Raw genomic sequence first — 18,934 nt, forward strand, 5'->3', positions numbered from 1 at the left:
AATATTCACTGCAATAATATTTACGCACTTGTTCAATTGAACTAATTTGGGCGCACGCATTATGGTTAGGTGCCTTTCTCACTGGCAATTCAGGTGCATATTGCGCATGAGCTTCAGTGATTGAATTACACATTGAAAGTGACAGATATATCAAATTATTTAATTTACACAATAAGAAACATGATTTATTGTTAATATCTTATTTTGCTGGGATGTAATTCCAGGTAGCAGGATCATTTGAACCGTCAGACGGTGGTCATACCCAACCATTTGCAAGTTGCTATTGGCGCTAGTAAGTGTCCCATGCTCAGGGTTATGAGCCATGGTCAATGGCTAAACGAACAAGCATTTGGTGGTGGTGGAACATCTCAAGGACACCGGTTGTTTACAGGTGGAAAGTCCTTTGGGAAGTCTTTTCTTTAAGCTCACATGAGGGAGTCAATGGGAAACCACCTCAAGTATTCATTTCCGTAGCTATATTGCTCATTGAAATTGAAAATGAGTCCTCTGGCCAGGAACTGAAGAGGAAAGCACAAGACTGTGAGGCATGGAGAAATGAGCAGAGGACCTACTCTGGGGCAAATCACTGCCACAGTACATAATTAGAGATTTTGGATGCCCTGCTACTGTTGTGCTGTCTCAGAGGTCTGGATTTTGGGCTGGAGCTGGGGGGAGGTTGGCGGTAAGGTGCAAGGAAATGCGAGTAACATTGAAGCAATCTTACTATTTTAGAGAGTTTTGAATGCTTAAATTCAAATCAGGAATCGTGGTGCGGATTCTCCAATTGAGAGTCTAAGTACTGACGCCAGGACTGAATTGCGAATGTTCTGTGTAGACAAAAGCAGTGCCAGTACCAGAGTGATTCATGTCCCATAATGGGCTAGCACCGGTGCAACATAGAACTCGCTCAATTCTAATGCACGCTGACCCTCATCCCAGCTAAGATGATGGCACTGGTTGTGCTGAAGCAGTCCCACCCCGATGATGGGTAGGCTGGGGCCAGAGGGCACCTAGGGGTGCACCTGTATGACCCATGGTGCTAAGTTTCCAGTGGGTAGTCAGCAGCATGCACAGCTGCATGGCTGCCTAGCAGGCTGCAGCAATAGCAGTCCGTGCACGGCCACCCCGACCCTACGGCCCACCTCCTAACCGTCCCCTGCTCCTCGCCCCAGCCCTGGCAGGCAGCCCCCACCAACCAGCGGCACAACCGTCAGCACACTATAGCAATGTTCAACACTGTTTGTACCCCTCCTGCACCCTCAGCAGCCACGGCGTCTGTGTCCCGGTTTGAAATATCACAAGTGAACCTCACCAATGGTAATTCTTCCTGGTGGAGGCGGAGCCCCACGGAACGCCTGTAAAATGCCGGGACAGGCCTGTGAATGATATACCAGTGGCCTTTACTGTACAATTTTCATACCCAGGCCAGGGTGCAGCGTATAACGCATTTACCCCACTGTCACGGTACCGGAACATGGCATTCCGTGTGGCGATTCCGGTGTCGGCTGACGGAGAATCCCGTCCCATATAATTTGGCTTTGCACTGCCCAGATCTATCATCCACATGCCTGCACACTTGATATGCATTCCGGATGGGCAAAGCACTGTGTCAGTATTGTGAATTCTTAAAATAGTATGTTAAATATTATGATAAAAGTACACACATCACTTCTTCATTAATTAGGTTACATTTTTTAGCTGTATTTGGGATCCATATATTCCTTATATGGGCAGTAGCTTCTCACTACTCTGTCTGCTGTCACAATGAGTTTTCAAGCTTGGAACAGCACCATAATACAATGGAGCAGATCTTGAATTTGAGCAACGGTTGAAGATAAATGATAGTGAGCCACCAGTCAGTCTTATGTCTCTCCCAACTTTTGCTTCTGTTGACTTGCCTAGAAATATGGAGATATATAAAATGGGATGCTGACTCGTTAATGCCAGTTTTACACAATTACATACAGTCAAGATTGCACCAATATATAGTTATCCTTAACAGGAATGATTGTTTTGTCATGAAACAGGAAGTAACATCATTTGCAAAAAGATTACTTGAATAAAAAGATCAGCTTCAAAGGGGAGGTGACAGGCTATCTTGGACTCATAGATTGAAGTGCTTTCGTAACCTTCTGTTAGATCAAAGGTTAAATAGCACACCTGCGTCCAAGTGGATTTTTAGCAAAGCAGATGTTATTCCGCAGGTTGCAATAATAGGTTTGTTTTGTTCATTAAATGCTTTATGAGTACCAAGCCTGGTATTATGAATACCAAGCTTTATGAATACCATCTGCCACCTTCAACCTCAGTTACGCTCAGATATACTTTTATGGATTGTTCCTTACCATGAGGGACAAGGGGTAATTTGAAATGTGCAACTTTTCTGTGATATTATATGGATTTAATAAAACAGAGCCATGATCCAAACAAATGCTTCATGCATTACACTTCTCAAGTAACTTGGCAAGGCATTTTTATTAGGTTGAAGGAAAGGAGAAGCTTATGTATGATCTTGAGAAGTTCCACATTGTGCCAACTTGGGGTACAGTAGCATAGTGGTTATGTTACTGGATGAGTTTGGGCTAATAATCTGGAGACATATTTGCAACTTTAGAGCCATTGATAGGCAGAAAGAGGCCATTCAGCCCATCGTATCTATGCCACTCATTTTAATCCCCTTTTCCAGCACCTAGGACCAAGCTTTGCAGGTTACTGCACTTTAGATACAGAACCACAGACCTTTTAACTGAGTTGAGGATTTCAGCATCAACCACCAATTTGGGCAGTGAATTCCGGATGCCTAGCACCCTCTGGGTGAAAAATCTTTTCCTCACAGTACTTCCAATCCTTCTAACAATCACTGTGAAAATTGCCCCTTAGTCTCCAAAGATGTGCAGGGTAGGTGGATTGGCCCTGCTAAATTGCCCCTTAATTGGAAAAAAAAGTCCCTCCATAATACAATCAGAAGAGGACCATCTCTCAGGCTATAAAGGAATATGTGAAGTTTAATGAAAATGGAGAGACTTGTTTGGGTTGGTTTCCGCCCCAGAAATGGTGAATAGAATGTTTCAAACCTTCTTTGAGGGGCTGTCTAGGTCGGAGGCACCAGAGGACAAGCGGGAGATGATGGAGTTTCTGGAGGGCGTGGAGTTTCCACAGGTTGAGTAGGATTTGCAGGAGGTATTGGAAGCATCGTTGGGGCTGGAGGAGGTTTGAACCGCTTGAAGGAAGATGGAGACGGGAAAGACGCCGGATGGGTTCCCGCTAGAATTCTATGAGAGGTTTGCGGATCAGCTTGTCCCATTGGTGTTAGGGATGTTCAATGATTCACTGGCACCGGGTTCTCTCACAGAAATGCTGGAACAGGTGTCTATCTCCTTCCTCCTGAAGAAGGAAAAGGACCCACGGAGTGTAGGTCATACCACCCGATTTTGTTACTCAACATAGATGTGAAGCTTTTGACTGAGGTCTGAGCTTTGGTGTTGGAGCCTGCTTGCCCGGAAGTAGTGGGGGAGGATCAGACGGGTTTTATGGAGGGCAGGAAATTGTCACCCAATGTAAGGTGGCTACTTAATGTAGTTCTCACCCCAGCAGTGGGGTTGGAACTGGAGATAATAGTCTCACTGGATGCAGAAAAGCATTTGATAGAGTTAAATGGAGCTATCCTTTTGCAGTGCGAGAGAAATTTGGGCTGGACACTGGGTTTGTTTTGTGGGTGCAGCTGTTGTACAAAGCCCCATCTGGCAGCATGCGTACTAACCCCACAAGTTCAGAGTCATTTCAGCTGCATAGAGGGATGAGACAAGGGTGTTCTATGTCTCCTCTCCTGTTTGCGTTGGCGATTGAGCCATTGGTTATTGCACTGAGGGCCTCTGACAAGTGGAAAGGAACTGTGAGGGATGGGGTAGAGCACAGTGTGCCCTGTATGCCGCTGACCTTCTGTAGTACATAAGGGATCCGGGGTCAGTCATGGAGGACATTATGGATATATTGAAGAAGTTCAGCACCTTCTTGGGGTATAAGTTAAATTTCAGGAAAAGCGAGTTTTTGTGGTTAGCCTTATAGGAGGAGTTGGGTTGGGGTAGACTTCTGTTCCGTTTGGCTGAGACTAGTTTCCGATAGCTGGGGGTCCAGGTGGCGTCGGACTGGGCCCAACTTCGTAGATTAAATTAGACTGAGATTTAGATTTATTGTCACGTGTACCAAGGTACAGTGAAAAGAATTGTTCTGCGTACAATCCAAGCAGATCTTTCCATGCATGTTAAAACATAGGACATACGATGAACACACAATGTAAATACATAGACAGACATTGGGTGAAGCATGCAGAGTATAGTGCTACAACTGTAGAGGAGATGTGCAGAGAGATCAGTTCATCCATTAAAAGGGTCATTCAGGAGTCAGGGGCGAGATTCTCTGACCCCCCACCGGGTCGGAGAATCGCCGGGGGCTGGTGTGAATCCCGCCCCCGCCGGTTGCCGAAGTCTCCGGCACCGGAGATTCGGCGGGGGCGGGAATCGCGCCACGCCGGTTGGCGGGCCCCCCCGCTCGATTCTCCGGCCTGGATGGGCGAAGTCCCGCCGCTAAAATGCCTGTCCCGCCGGCGTAAATTAAACCACCTACCTTACTGGCGGGACAAGGCGGCGCGAGCGGGCTCCGGGGTCCTGGGGGCAGCGTGGGGCGATCTGGCCCCGGGGGGTGCCCCCACGGTGGCCTGGCCTGCGATCGGGGCCCACCGATCCGCGGGCGGGCCTGTGCCGTGGGGGCACTCTTTCCCTTCCGCCTCCGCCACGGTCTCCACCATGGCGGAGGCAGAATAGACTCCCTCCACTGCGCATGTGCGGGAATGCCGTCAGCGGCCGCTGGTGGGGCGGAAATTCGTCCGCCGCCGACCTAGCCCCTCAAGGTTGGGGCTCGGCCCCCAAAGATGCGGAGCATTCCGCACCTTTGGGGCGGCGCGATGCCCGTCTGATTTGCGCCGTTTTGGGCGCCAGTCGGCGGACATCGCGCCGTTTCCGGAGAATTCCGCCCTAGATAAAAGTGGGGAAGAAGTTGTTTTTGAATCTGTTAGTGCGTGTTCTCAGACTTTTGTGTCTTCTGCCCGATGATAGAAGTTGGAAGAGTGAGTTAGCCGGGTGGGAAAGGTCTTTGTTTATTCTGCCCGCTTTCCCCAGGCAGTGCGAGGTGTAGACAGAGTCAATGGATAGGAGGCAGGTTCGTGTGATGGACTGGGCTGTGCCCACGACTCTCTGTAGTTTCTTGCGGTCTTGGGCTGAGCAGTTGTCATACCAGACTGTGATGCAACCAGGTAGGATGCTTTCTATGGTGCATTTGTAAAAATTGGTAAGAGTCAATGTGGGCAAATTACCCCAGCCTGGTGAGCAGGGTCAGGGTGGATTTACAGATGTGGGACAGCCTTCTGTTGTCATTGGTGGCCATGTTCAATTCATTAAATTTTTTAAAAAGTAAAATCAGAAGTGAGGATATTTATGACTGCAGTTATTCATAACACACAGATAACGTCACAGCCACTGCCTGCCTGCAACAACATTGGAAAACGTTCAAGTTTGGGGTGATAAGTAAAATTCAGGCCACACAAGTGCTGGGCAATGACAATCTCCAAGAAGTCCTGCTAAAAAGCACACCTGAGCTGGCAGACTTACATTGACCCTCATCTCTGTGTGTAAAGTGCATCATTGTTCCCTCCATATTTCTCTCGCCTCAGCTGGCCTGATAACCTCCTTGCCCTTCTGAAGGCTTCATTTCTCTGACTTCAGCCTTTTGTGCATTCTTCCTTTCCCTTTACCCCACCATTAACAATTGAGATCCAAAACTTTGATGTTCCATCCTTAAATCTTCCTCCCACCCCTCTCCTCCTTTAAGATTCTCTTTCAAACCCACCTTTCTGATTGGACACTCTTCCTATTTTGTACTTCTGCTAATTATAAAATAGAAATAATTTATGACACGATGGAGGGTTGAACATCCATCCATTACAATATATTTACCATTCAAACTACTTTCATAAATAACAATGTGTTTCTTCTGGGATTTGATAGTTTTGACAGATGAAGAATGTATGGTTGATGGTGACTGAATTTTAAAATATTTTTATGTGGCAGTGATATAAAAAATGTTGGAAACATGAAATAAAATGAGAAAATCATGTAAATTCATCAGCACCTGAAATAGAAATATTATTCTGGCAACTCCGAGATGATACATTGTCAAGGTTAGTGTCCCTTTTATAAAGCTGTTAAAAGGATTTTCTATTAGCTCATTACGTTTTTGAAATTCAGCTCTTCCTTCAAAGAGTGCATGTCAGCACCGAGCTGTAGGACTGTCCTTCCATTTCGACTTGACTCACCAGCGTTTGAACATCAATATTTTTGCCAGAAAAATAGCCAATCAATAGCTGGCCATAAGTGGAATTTCTGCAGAGTTTGCAGTGTGTGTGTGTAGGAAGAGAGTCTGCTGTATAATAGCAATCTTATTACGCAATTGTGCTGGGAAAGTATAGAATACATTATACTTCTCAACATCAGTTAAATAACGTTCGATATTTGGTGAGCATGGAATAGATGAAGAGGCAAATAATTTAAGGATTTTTTCAAATTATAGAGAGCATTTTATTTAATACGGTAAGTCCTCTGCATAAGAACAGAAGAGCAGACCATATAGCCTGTCAAGTCTGCTGTGCGATTCAATGCGATTATGGCTGATATTGGCCTTCACCTCCACTTCCCTGTCTCCCCACATTGTTTGATTCCCAGGGAGATCAAAGATCTGTCTATCTCAGCCTTAAATATATTCAATGATGCTGCATCAACAACCCTTTGGGCTGGAAAATTCCAACGATTCACTCCACTTTGAGTAAAGAAAGGTATTCTCATCTCAGTCCTAAATGATCAGCCCCTTATCCTGAAATAGTACTTCCTTGGCCTGTTTTATCTTGGCCCATTTCTTGAAAAGCGGTGTTCATTTGCGAACTTCCGATCTGCTGAGAATGTTCCCGAATCTAGGGAATTTTGGAAAATTGTAACCAGTGTATCCGTTCTCCCTGCAACTACCTCTTTTAGAGCCTTAATATTAGGCCATCAGGCACAGGGAATTGGTCAGATTTTAATCCCTCGAGTTTTTCTGGTGCATGTTTTCTGCTGATATTAATTACATTTATTTCCTTGCTCTTATTAGCCCTTGGTTACCCCTATTTCTGGCATGTAACTTGTGTCTTCCAGTGTGAAGACCGACACAAAATATTTGTTTAATATCTCTACTGTTTCCTCATTCCCCATCATAATTTTTCCTGTCTCTGCTTCTAAGGCAGCAAACTTTATTTTAGCTACTCTCTTCCCTTTTATTTATTTGTAAAAGCTCTTGCAACCTGTTTTTATATTGCTGGCTAGTGTAGTCTCATATTCATTTTTTCCCACTTTTTATCAACTTTCCCACATGCAGCCACCAAATATCCAGGCACATCTAATAGCAGTGTCTCACCACCCACCTTCAACATCTCTTCAAAGGAGACCTTGGAGGAGGACATGGATGAAGTGTGAAGGCTTTCACTGCACCATCCACCATCGCAGAGGCACACCTCTACTGGGTGGGCTTAGCAGGCAGGTTTCTGGGTCACTATCTGGTGAGCATCACACAGTTCCAGATGCACATCAGGTGGGGGCAGGGATGTCCCAGGAACCAGACAGTAAGAGGTTTGCTGGATATCTGAACACAGATGTACCCCAGCCAGGGGCAGTTTCTATGGACACGTTAATCCCTCAGCTGCTGGAAATACAAAGGCAGAGCTGGGAATGCAAGGGGGAGTCTTCAGAGATAATCCTGTGACTGTAAGGCTGAATGTAGGAGTCCCAAAGCTTTCTTGATGTTGGCAATGTGTGACATCCAAACCAACAGTGCATGGGTGGTGTCCGCAGTGGAAAGTTTGGGGCAAGAGATCAGATCCATGACGGGGGAACTTCAAAGCATGGTTTGATCCCTGAGGACCATGGCTGAGGGCTTCAACTGTATGGCTCAGACAATGGCAGGACCAGATGATGTTGAGGCTTCTGGAGCTCAATCCAGCTGCCTCTCCATCCCATGGAGTAACCTCGAGCACCTGGAAGGAGGAGGATCCGCTGGAGCACATCCCATGGCCCTCCAGCCAGGCAACAAAGGCGTGCTCAACCAATCCAAATTCCCCCTCCCCCCCTTCCTGAGACCAGCACAACTCAGGCACCGTGGGGCAGAACAGGGTGACATGGCAACACCAGTGCCATCTGAATGTAGGCTGGGGCCCTCTAGGGCTTGATCCTCCAGAGGACACTCGGCATCTCAGGCAACAGGCCATCTCCCACCTCTGAAATGCATCATGGGAACACAGCCCGATGTACTGGAAGGGTACGAAAGTCAATACATTTTAGGGGCACAGCGTGGACATGGGTGACGTGAGGCAGTAGTAGTTGGGGGGCATTCTCACTTGTGAAATCTACACATGTCAATGAAGTAAATATTGTTGTTCCTCATCAACGTAATGCCTCACATTTTTAACCCTCCTCCCTGTGCTATAGCACTTGTCACCGTTGAGACACAGTTTTTATCATTGGCCCCCCATGCCTGCCAGACAGTTAGCCCTTCTCAGTGTGAATGTTTTAGGCATGATTCAGTGAACCTTAGACCCTTACCCCAATCCCCCTCTAGAGCAAAGGGACAAAGGAATGTAGAGCAAAACCTCACCTAGGCATGAGCCAGGGAGTCTTTGTGCTGGCAGCAGGCAGACAGAAGTCGGACATAAGCAGTATCTGTGGAGCATCACAGATCATTCCTCACTGTAAGTCATCATCACCCCCCTGGATTGACCAGGCAGCAGGCCCACAATGACTTGTCAACTCCAGCACCCTGATGATTAATATCTCTGCAACCTTTATTCATGGAATCCCTACAGTGTAGAAGGAGGCCATTCAGTTCATTGTGTCCGCACCAATCATCTGAAAGAGCACGCTATCTAGGCCCCTCCCATCTCTGTAACTCCGTAGCTCCACCTAACCTGCACAGCCGTGGATACTAAGAGGCAATTTAGCATGGCCATCAAACCTGTACATCTTTGGACTGTGGGAAGAAACCTGAGCATCCAGAGGAAATCCACACAGACACGGGAAGAACATGCTAACTCCACACAGACAGTCACCCAAGGCCTGAACTGAACCCGGGTCTCTGGCACTGTGAGGCAGCAGTTCCAACCATTATGTCACCGTGCCCCCCTGGTCGCAGAGGTTTCTTGATGTCCTAGGGTTGGGGTGTGGTGGGGGGCGTGGCATTGGTGTGGAAGAACGCTTTCAGACCAAACTGCTCCTACTCCATAAAGCAGGAGGTAATTAGGGCACCTCTAGACTTCCTGCCTATGCGCAACCTTTCCTTCATTCTCCGGCTTCTCAGCAGCATCTTCCTTGACTCCGTCCTGATTGCCCTCCTCATCCAAGGACACGTGTGCTCCTTGAGGTCTTCCTCAGGAAGGACATCGCTCAACTGCAGGACAAGATTATGTATGACACAGCAGACAACCACAATGCGGAAAACCCTCTGGGCCTGTACTAGAGGACCCCACTGGACCTGTTGATGTAGCGGACCCTTATTTAGGAGGCTGATGCATCGCTCTATTATAGAACTATTGGCACTGTGTGCTTCATTGTACCAGGCCTCTGCGGCGGTTCCTAGCCTCCGCACTGACGTTACCAGCCAAGACCTCAGGGGATAAACATTATCCCCTACAAGCCATCACTGTAGCCTAGATTGACCTTCGAAAATTCCCAGGACCTGCGCCAAGGAAGTACCATGCACGCTCCCTGTAAAATAGGCTCACATGTGCATGAATCGCATCTGGTGGTCACACACCAGCTGCACATGGAGGGAGTTGAATCTCTTCCTTTTTATGAAGGGGACTCCTTGGTGCCACAGGGTGCAAAGAGCAAACTGGGTGTAGTTGATCACCCCTTGAACCTGTGGCAAACAAGCTATGTTGCCGAAGCCCACAGCCCTCTCGTCTTGCCAGGCTTGGTCTCTTCAAAATATATCATGCCCAAAGCCCTAGCATACAGTGCATCCATGACCTCAATTACTGAATTAAATTCAGAATATTCTTTGTGACTGGAGTATGTAATTTTCAAATTGTACGTGGAATTCAATTTCTATTCTGATCATATTTCCTAGTAGATCATTTACTATGGCATTACTAATTAACTCTGCCTCACTGCACAATACTAGATCGAAATAAAACTTTATTCTTATTTGATTCCATAACATATTGCTCCAGGAAACTATCACAAAAGTGTTCTAAAAACTCACCTTTCCGACTACCTTGGCAAATTTGATTGGTCCACAACTATTACATTGCTTTTGTTACAAACTCCAATCATTACTTATTTAATGCTCTGTCCAATAGTATAACCACCACTAGGCAGCCTATAACTACACCCATATCATTTTCTGACCATAGCCATTCATGATCTCCACAGATATTGATTCTCCTTGCTGATTTTCTGAGCCAAGATCTTTTCTCACTAATGCCCTTATGTCATATTTATTAGAGCTACCCCTCCTCTTTTTCTATTCTGCCTGTCTTTTCAAAATGTCATGTATCCTGCAATATTTATTTCTCAGCCTTAATAACCTTGAAACTTTGTCCCTGGAATGGTGATTAGACCTAAATCATTTGTAACTATTTGTGCCATAAGTTCATTTATCTTATTGTGGATATTCCATGCATTCAGATAAAACTAATTCAGTTTAATTTTTTTTACAACTATTCCCTGCATACATCTTACTCTCAGATGCACTATTACCAGTAAATTCTCAGTCTTTTTCTGTCCCACTCAGTTTGTCTTTACCCACAGGGACATATATTTTTCTATTGCCTCAACTTTAAGTTTAAAAAATTAAAAATGAATTAAATACAACAAAGATGCAGGGCCCAGTGATGTGTTGCACGTGCATGATGTGGGAGCTGGTGGAACGCATTGTACTTCCTAGTGATCATACTTGGAGCTGAAGGAACTTTGGCTCAGAGTTGATGAGTTGGAGTCTGAGCTTTGGATGCTGCGGCACATCAGGAAAGGGGAGAGTTACCTGGATGCTGTGTTTCAGGAGGCAGTCATACCCCTTATCTTAATTACCTTAAATTCGGCCAGTGGTCAGGGACAGGACGGTGTGACTACGAGTGAGGCAGTGATCAAGGAAGTAGGGTTGCAGGAGCCACAGCCCTTGTACTTGTCTGAGATTCAGGTTTGGGATTCTTGCTTCCTGCGTGGATGAGAACGGGTACTGTAGTGAGGATGAGCAAACTGACCATGGCACCTTGATACAGGGAGCTTTTCAAGTGGGGATAGGGAAGAGAAATGTAGTTGTAACTGTGGATAAAATAATTAGGGGCATGGACACTGTTCTCTGTGACCAGGATCCAGAGTCCCGAAGATTGCATTGCTTACCTGGTGTAGCAAAGAGGAATAGCGAAGAGGTGAATTATTATCAGATAATAAAAAGGTACCAACAACATAGGGAGAACTAGGATAGAGATTTTGCTGAGGGAATATGAGCAGCTAGGGACTAAATTAAAAAGCAGGACCAAAAAGATAATAATTTCCGAATTGAGGCAAATGCATGGCTCAAAGGTTGGTGTGGGAGAAATAGGTTTGAAGTCATGGGACATTGGCACCAGTACTGGGGAAAGAAGGAACTGTTCAAAGGGGACAGGTCTTCACCTGAATCATACTGGGACCAGAGTCCTGGAAAATTACATAAGGCTGTAGCAATTGTGGGGTGTGGGGGGGAGGTTCAGTTGCATGGAAAATTAGAAAATCAAAATTAAAGGAGATGGTAGGAGTGCAGAATAGCGAAGAGGCGAATTGTTACCAGATAATAAAAGGAAGAGACAGAATGTGTGAACATCATATTGCAGCAAGGAGTCATAGAAGAGTAGGGAAGTTAGATAATAGGACAAACTTAAAAGCTTTGTGTCTGAATGCACAAAGCATTCGGAACAAAATGGATGAGTTAACAGTGCAAATAGAGATAAAGATGTATGATTTGGTGGCAATTACTGAGACATGTTTACAAGGAGGAGGTGTTTTTTCCCTTTCATTTTGTTTTCTTTCTTCTGCCTTTTCAGGAGCGGAGCAGAGATGAGTGGTTGGACCAATGGCATCGTGGGAAGGTAAGCGAGTAGATGGCGAATCTGAGGCTTAGACTGGAGAGAAACTGAAGAGTTCCGTCATAGGAGGGCTGTGATTAGATTGGCCAAGAGGGGACCTGCTAAATTTGAATCCATCTGGTAAGTATTGGTGACTGGTAAGTAGATTTTCTTTCCATTTGTCTATTTTTTTGTTTTTCTTTTGTTTTTTGGCATTATAATTGGAGAAGTTAACCTCAGGTTTAAGACATGGCAGGAGATCCCAGATCCGTGCCATGCTCCTCATGTACGATGTGGGAGTTCAGGGACACATCCATTGATCCTGGCTCCTTCACGTGCAAGAAGTGTTAGACCACTTGACGGCTCTGGAGCTGCAGATGGACTCACCTTTGAGCATCTGCGATGTTGAGGAAGTCATAGATAGCACATTTAGTGAGTTGGTCACACCGCAGATAAAGAATACGGAGAGAGATCGGAAATGGGTGACCATCAGACAGAGGAAGAGTAGGAAGGTAGTGCAGGGATCCCCTGCTGCCATCTTCTTCGTTTTGGATACTGTTGTGGGAGATGGCTCACCAGGGGAAACCAGCAGTAGCCAGGTCCATGGCACCGTGGCTGGCTCTGCTGCGTAGAAGGGCAGGAAAAAGAGTGGTAGAGCTATATTGATAGGGGATTTAATTGTAAGGAGAGTAGACGGGAGTTTCTGCGGACGCAAACAAGACTCCAGGAATGTATGTTGCCTCCCGGGTGCAAATGTCCTGGATGTCTCAGAGCGGATGCAGGACATTCTAAAGGGGGAGGGTGAATGGCCAGCTGTCGTGGTGCATATAGGCACCAACGACATCGGTAAAAAACGGAATGAGGTCCTACATGCTGAATTTAGGAAGTTAGGAGATAAACTAAAATGTAGGACCTCAAAGGTAGTAACCTTGGGATTGCTACCAGTCCACGTGCTAGTCAGAGTAGAAATGACAGGATAGACAGGATGAATGTGTAACTTGAGATGTGGTACAGGAGAGAGGGATTCAGATTTTTGGGACATTGGAACTGGTTCTGGGAGAGGTGGACCATTAGAAATTGGATGGTCTACAGCAAGGCAGGACTGGAACCAATGTCCTAGGGGGGTTGTTTGCTAGCGCTATTGGGGAGGGTTTAAACTAATGTGGCAGGGGGATGGGAACCAATGCAGGAAGTCGGAGGGTAGTAAAGAGAGGATAGAAACAAAAGACAGCAAGGAGAAAAATGGAAGGCAGAGAAACATATTGAACTGTGTTTGTTTAAAGGAAGAGGCCTAATGGGCAAGGCAGATGAACTCAGGGCATGGATATGTACATGGGACTGGGATATTATAGCTATTACTGAAACATGGTTAAAGGATGGGCAGGACTGGCAGCTCAATGTTCCGGGATAGAGATGCAATAGGAAAGATAGACCAGGAGGTAAGAGAGGAGGGGGAGTTGCATTTTTGATTAGGGACAGTATCGCGGCAGTACAGAGAGAGGATATATCCGAGGGTTCGCCCACTGAGTCTATATGGGTAGAACTGAAAAATAAGAAGTGTGAGATCACTTTGATGGGACTATACTATAGGCCCCCAAATAGTCAATGGGGTATTGAGGAGCAAATATGTAAAGAGATTACAGATAGCTGCCGGAGAAATAGGGTGTAAAGGGTAGCACAGAGGCGCAGTGGTTAGCATTGCTGTCTCACGGCGCCGAGGTCCCAGGTTCGATCCCGGATCTGGGTCACTGTTGAAGTTAAACACTCACCACTATTCTTAGAATTCCCCCTATACCAAAAAGGGCCGACATTCTAAATGGTGAACAGGGATTCTCACACCCTGACTCCTGTGCAGGCTTAGGTGGGTGCTATTCAGGTCAAACTATATTTTCAAGTTATCCCACGGTATAACCCATACCTTCACAGAATAATTTTGCCTACTTACCACTTAGTAGCATCGATATCCTGGGCCCTGCGTTGTTAAGTAAGTAAAGTAGGCTTTGTAATAACCACTGTTTCAGGTTAAAACTAAGATACCTTTGATCTGAATTTTTCTAACACGACTAAGTATTCATTTTGAGCATGACCTCTTCTCATAGATCTCTGATTACATTGTTTCCTTTGTGCTGCTCAAAAATGCTTTGATTTCAAAGTGGTGTGACTTTTGATTCCTGTCATTTCTATAGTTTTATTATTATCAAATTGTGTCCCGAGCTCATAATTTTGACTTTGATTTGGGTCTAATTTGTGTTCTCGTAGACATGTTGTCTCCAGCTTCCCATATTCACCTGGTGTCAGCAGAATTTCACCTCTAAACATTTGTCACCTAATTCAACTGAACCTCATCCATTCTTTTCCATCTGCTTACTTAACTTCAATGAAGGTGTGAAATATTGCTTTTAGCTTTATACTAAAGGTTCAAATGGTGGTGAGTTAAAAAGACTTGCCTTACATTTAAACATTTGTCACCTAATTCAGCTGAAAACCTTATCCATTCTTTTCCATCTGCTTACCTAACTTTAAAAGGAGGTGCGAAACATTGCTTTTAGCTGTATACTAAAATTCACTCGATTGTGACTTGAAAGACCTGCTTGTTTTGTTTGCTAAGCCTGCTTGACTATCTGCTAAAGGCTATCTGCATTTCACAGCCCTCTCCTGCAGCTGCTGTTAATCCATCGTGGGATTTTCCCTACATTCTCTCATGTTTCTTAAATCAGGTATTGCCAGACTTCCATGTTTCAAATGACATATCTTTCCATATTCTCAATTACACTGTCCGTGTGGAGTTTGCACATTCTCCTCGTGTTTTCGTGGGTTTCACCCCCACAACCCAAAGATGTGCATGCCAGTGGATTGGCCATGCTAAATTGGCCCTCAATTAGAAACTCTAAATTTTATTTTTTTTAAAATAGGGTGTAATAGTTAGGGAATTTAACTTTCCCAACATTAACTGGGACAGTCATAGCACTAGAGGTTTGGATGGAGAGAAATTTGTCGAGTGTATTCAGGAAGAATTCCTCATTCAATATGTGGATGGCCCAACCAGGGAGGGGGTGAAACCTGACCTCCTCTTGGGGAATAAGGAAGGGGAGGTGACAAAAGTGTTAGTGAGGATCACTTTGGGACCAGTGACCATAACTCCATTAGTTTTAAGATAACCAAGGAGAATGATAGTTCTGGCCCAAAAGTTAAAATTTTAAATTGGGGTAAGGCCAATTTCGAGGCTATTAGGCGGGAACTTTCAAAAGTTAATTGGGGATGCCTATTTGCAGGCAAAGGGACAGCTGGTAAGTGGGAATCTTTCAAAAAGTTGTTAACTAGGGTTCAGATTGAGCACATACCTCTTAGAGTGAAGGGTAAGGCTTGTAGAAGGAGGGAACCCTGAATGACTCGGGATATTGAGGCCAAATTCAAAAGGAAGAAGGAGGCATATGACATGCGTAGGCAGCTTGGGTCAAATGGATCCCTTGAAGAGTATAGGGCTTGTTGGAGTAGAGTTAAGAGAGAAATCAGGAGGGTGAAATGGGAGATGAGATTGTCTTGGCAGATAAGGCAAAGGAAAATCCAAAGAGCTTTTACAGATACATAAAGGGTAAAAGGGTGACTAGGGAGAGGGTAGGGCCTCTTGAGGATAAACAAGGTCATCTATGTGCAGATCCACAAGGGATGGGAAAGAGCTTAAATGAATATTTCTTGTCAGTATTTACTGTTGAGAAAGACACGAATGTTAGGGAAATTGAGGAAATAAAAAGTGATGCCTTGAGGAGTGTACATATTACAGAGAAGGAGGTGCTGGAGGTATTAAACGCATCAAGTTAGATAAATCCCCGGGACCTGAAGAAATGTATCCCAGGATGTTGTGGGAGGCTAGCGAGGAAATTGCCGGCCCCCTAGCTGAGATATTTGAATCAGTGATAGCGACAGATGAGGTGCCTGAAGATTGGAGCGTAGCAAATGTTGTGCCCTTGTTTAAGAATGACTGTAGGGTTAAGCCTGGGAACTACAGACCGGTTAGCCTTACTTCTGTAGTGGGTAAATTGTTAGAAGGTATTCTGAGGGACAGGATCTACAGGCATTTCGACAGGCAACGGTAATTAGGGAAAGTCAGCATGGCTTTGTAAGGGGCAAGTCATGTCTCACCAATTTGAGTGAGTTTTTTTAAGGGGTAACCAAGAAGGTGAATGAGGGCAGTGCGATCGACGCTGTCTACATGACTTCAGCAAGGCCTTTGACAAAGTACCGCATGGTAGGTTGTTGCAAAAGGTTAAATCTCACGGAATCCTGAGGTAGCCAATTGGATACAAAATTGGCTTGGCGACCGAAGCCAAAGAGTAGTTGTGGAGGGTTGTATTTGAAACTGGAGGCCTGTGACCAGCGGTGTGCCTCAGGGATCCGTGCTGGCTCCACTGTTATTTATTATATATATTAATGATTTGGATGCAAATGTAGGAGGCATGGTTAGTACGTTTGCAGATGACACCAAGATTGGTGGCATAGTGGATAGTGAAGAAGATTATATAAGATTACAACAGGATCTTGACCAATTGGGCCAGTGGGCTGATGAATGGCAGATGGAGTATAATTTGGACAAATGTGAGGTGATGCATTTTGGTAGATCAAATCAGGGCAGTTAATCAGTTAATGGTAGGGAGTTGGGGAAAGTTACAGAACAAAGAGATCTAGGAATAAAGGTTCATAGCTCCTTGAGGGTGGAGTCGCAGGTGGACAGGGTGGTGAAGAAGGCATTCAGCATTCTAGGTTTTATTGGTCAGAATTTTGAAGTTGTACAAGACATTAGTCAGACCACACATGGAATACTGTGTTCAGTTCTAGTCACCTTATTATAGGAAGGATATTGTTAAACTAGAAAGAGTGAAGAAGAGATGTATGAGAATGCTGCCAGGACTTAATGGTCTGAGCTCTCAGGAGAGGCTGGATAGGCTGGGACTTTTTTCCCTGGAGTGTAGGAGGCTGAGGGCTTATCTTATAGAGGTTTATAAAATAATGAGGAGCATAGATAAGGTCGATAGTCAACATATTTTCCCAAAGGTAGAGGAGTCTAGAACTAGAGGAAATAGGTTTAAGGTGAGAGGGGAGAGATACAAAAGAGACCAGAGGGGGAATTTCTTCACACAGAGGGTGGTGAGCATCTGTCTGGGAGTTGAATATCCATGGGTACTCAGTATTTTGGAAGGATACACAGAAATAAAGGAGTGGTGTTGCTTTGCTATTAAAGGAAGGGATAAGTCCTATGGTGAGAAATTCCAGTGGACAGAGGAGTGTCAGCAGGCATTTGATGGCCTGAAGGCTGCGTTAACCACTGCTCTTGTGTTAGTCATCTCAAATTACACAAAACCATTCAAAGTGGCTGTTGATGTGAATGATGTGGGCTTGGGTGCGGTGCTTCTCCAAGACGATGATGAAGGACTAGAGCTGCCTATTGGTTATTTTTCAAAGAAATTGAATTCTCACCAGGAAAAGTATTCAACGATTGAGAAGGAGACTTTGAGTTTGGTGCTGGCTTTGCAACATTTTCACATTTATGTGACCAGCAATCCGTCTTACACCATTATATACACTGATCATAAACGGTTGACTTTTTTGGAGCGATTTCAGAATAACAACGCAAGACTGTTTCGATGGAGTTTATTGTTACAGCCATTTCATTTAAAAATAGTACATGTGGCAGGACGAGAAAACGTGATAGCCGATGCTTTGTCAAGAATGTGATGACGAGTAACAGAAAGAAGAACTGAAATGGACTATGTTATCATAGATCATAGAATTTACAGTGCTGAAGAAGGCTATTCGGCCCATCGAGTCTGCACCGGCTCTTGGAAAGAGCACCCTACCCAAACCCATACCTCCACCCTATCCCCATTACCCAGCAACCCCACCCAACACTAAGGGCAATTTTGGACACTAAGGACAATTTATCATGGCCAATCCACCTAACCCGCACATCTTTGGACTGTGGGAGGAAACCGGAGCACCGGGAGGAAACCCACGCACACACGGGGAGAATGTGCAGACTCCACACAGACAGTGACCCAAGCCGGGAATCGAACCTGGTACCCTGGAGCTGTGAAGCAATTGTGCTAACCACAATGCAACCGTGCTGCCATGTTATTATGCCCGTTTGCATGTGTTGTTTTTCTTAAACGAAAAAGTATATTTACTGTCTGCATTTCTTAAAGGAAAGTGAAAAGGTGAAAAATGAAACCATCTTGAAGTTGATGGTTTATTTTTTTCTTGGGGGGAAGTGTCATATTAGAGTACCTTTAAGAAAGGGGTATTTATAAATGGTTGTGTATATAAATATCTGTAGTGAGAGTACCTTTAAGAAATGGGGGTTTATTACTGCAGTGATGTCAGCGAGTGGGTGGAGCTGGGCTGTCTGTCAGCTTTTACTTTCACTTTAGGCTTTTTGCTGCAGGGTTTCATTTTAGTTTTGGAGAAGCTGAAATCACAGCAGAGTGTGTATGAATCTCTGCAAGCTTATGAATGTTCATTTGGTGTTTTCAAAGTGGTAACTGCTCTCAGTAGTGAAATAAACCTGATCTCTGTGTTAAAAAGGGTCTTTTGTCTTATGGATGTTAATAAGGAAAGATTAAGAATGACTTAGAGAGTACAGTATTCTTTGGGGAATTTATTGGTGTTGATAGTTGTTAAGATGTTTATTGTGGGTTTATAAAGTGTTAACTGGTTTCATAAATAAACATTGTTTTAATTTAAAAGTACTGTAGATCTCTGATTGCA

The 18,934-nt window shown here is 44.9% G+C and overlaps 1 long non-coding RNA gene across 1 annotated transcript in view; it reads left to right on the forward strand.

Moving 5' to 3' along the window:
- The window catches only part of LOC140408988 (uncharacterized), a 55,497-nt gene that overhangs the window by 29,015 nt on the left and 7,548 nt on the right, over positions 1 to 18,934 (forward strand). Inside the window, exon 4 of the long non-coding RNA XR_011940254.1 lies at positions 12,155 to 12,316. This is a non-coding gene — a long non-coding RNA (uncharacterized lncRNA). The remainder of the gene's footprint in view (positions 1 to 12,154; positions 12,317 to 18,934) is intronic.

Source organism: Scyliorhinus torazame, chromosome 3, assembly GCF_047496885.1.
Source record: "Scyliorhinus torazame isolate Kashiwa2021f chromosome 3, sScyTor2.1, whole genome shotgun sequence".
In the NCBI taxonomy this organism is placed as follows: Eukaryota; Metazoa; Chordata; class Chondrichthyes; order Carcharhiniformes; family Scyliorhinidae; genus Scyliorhinus; species Scyliorhinus torazame.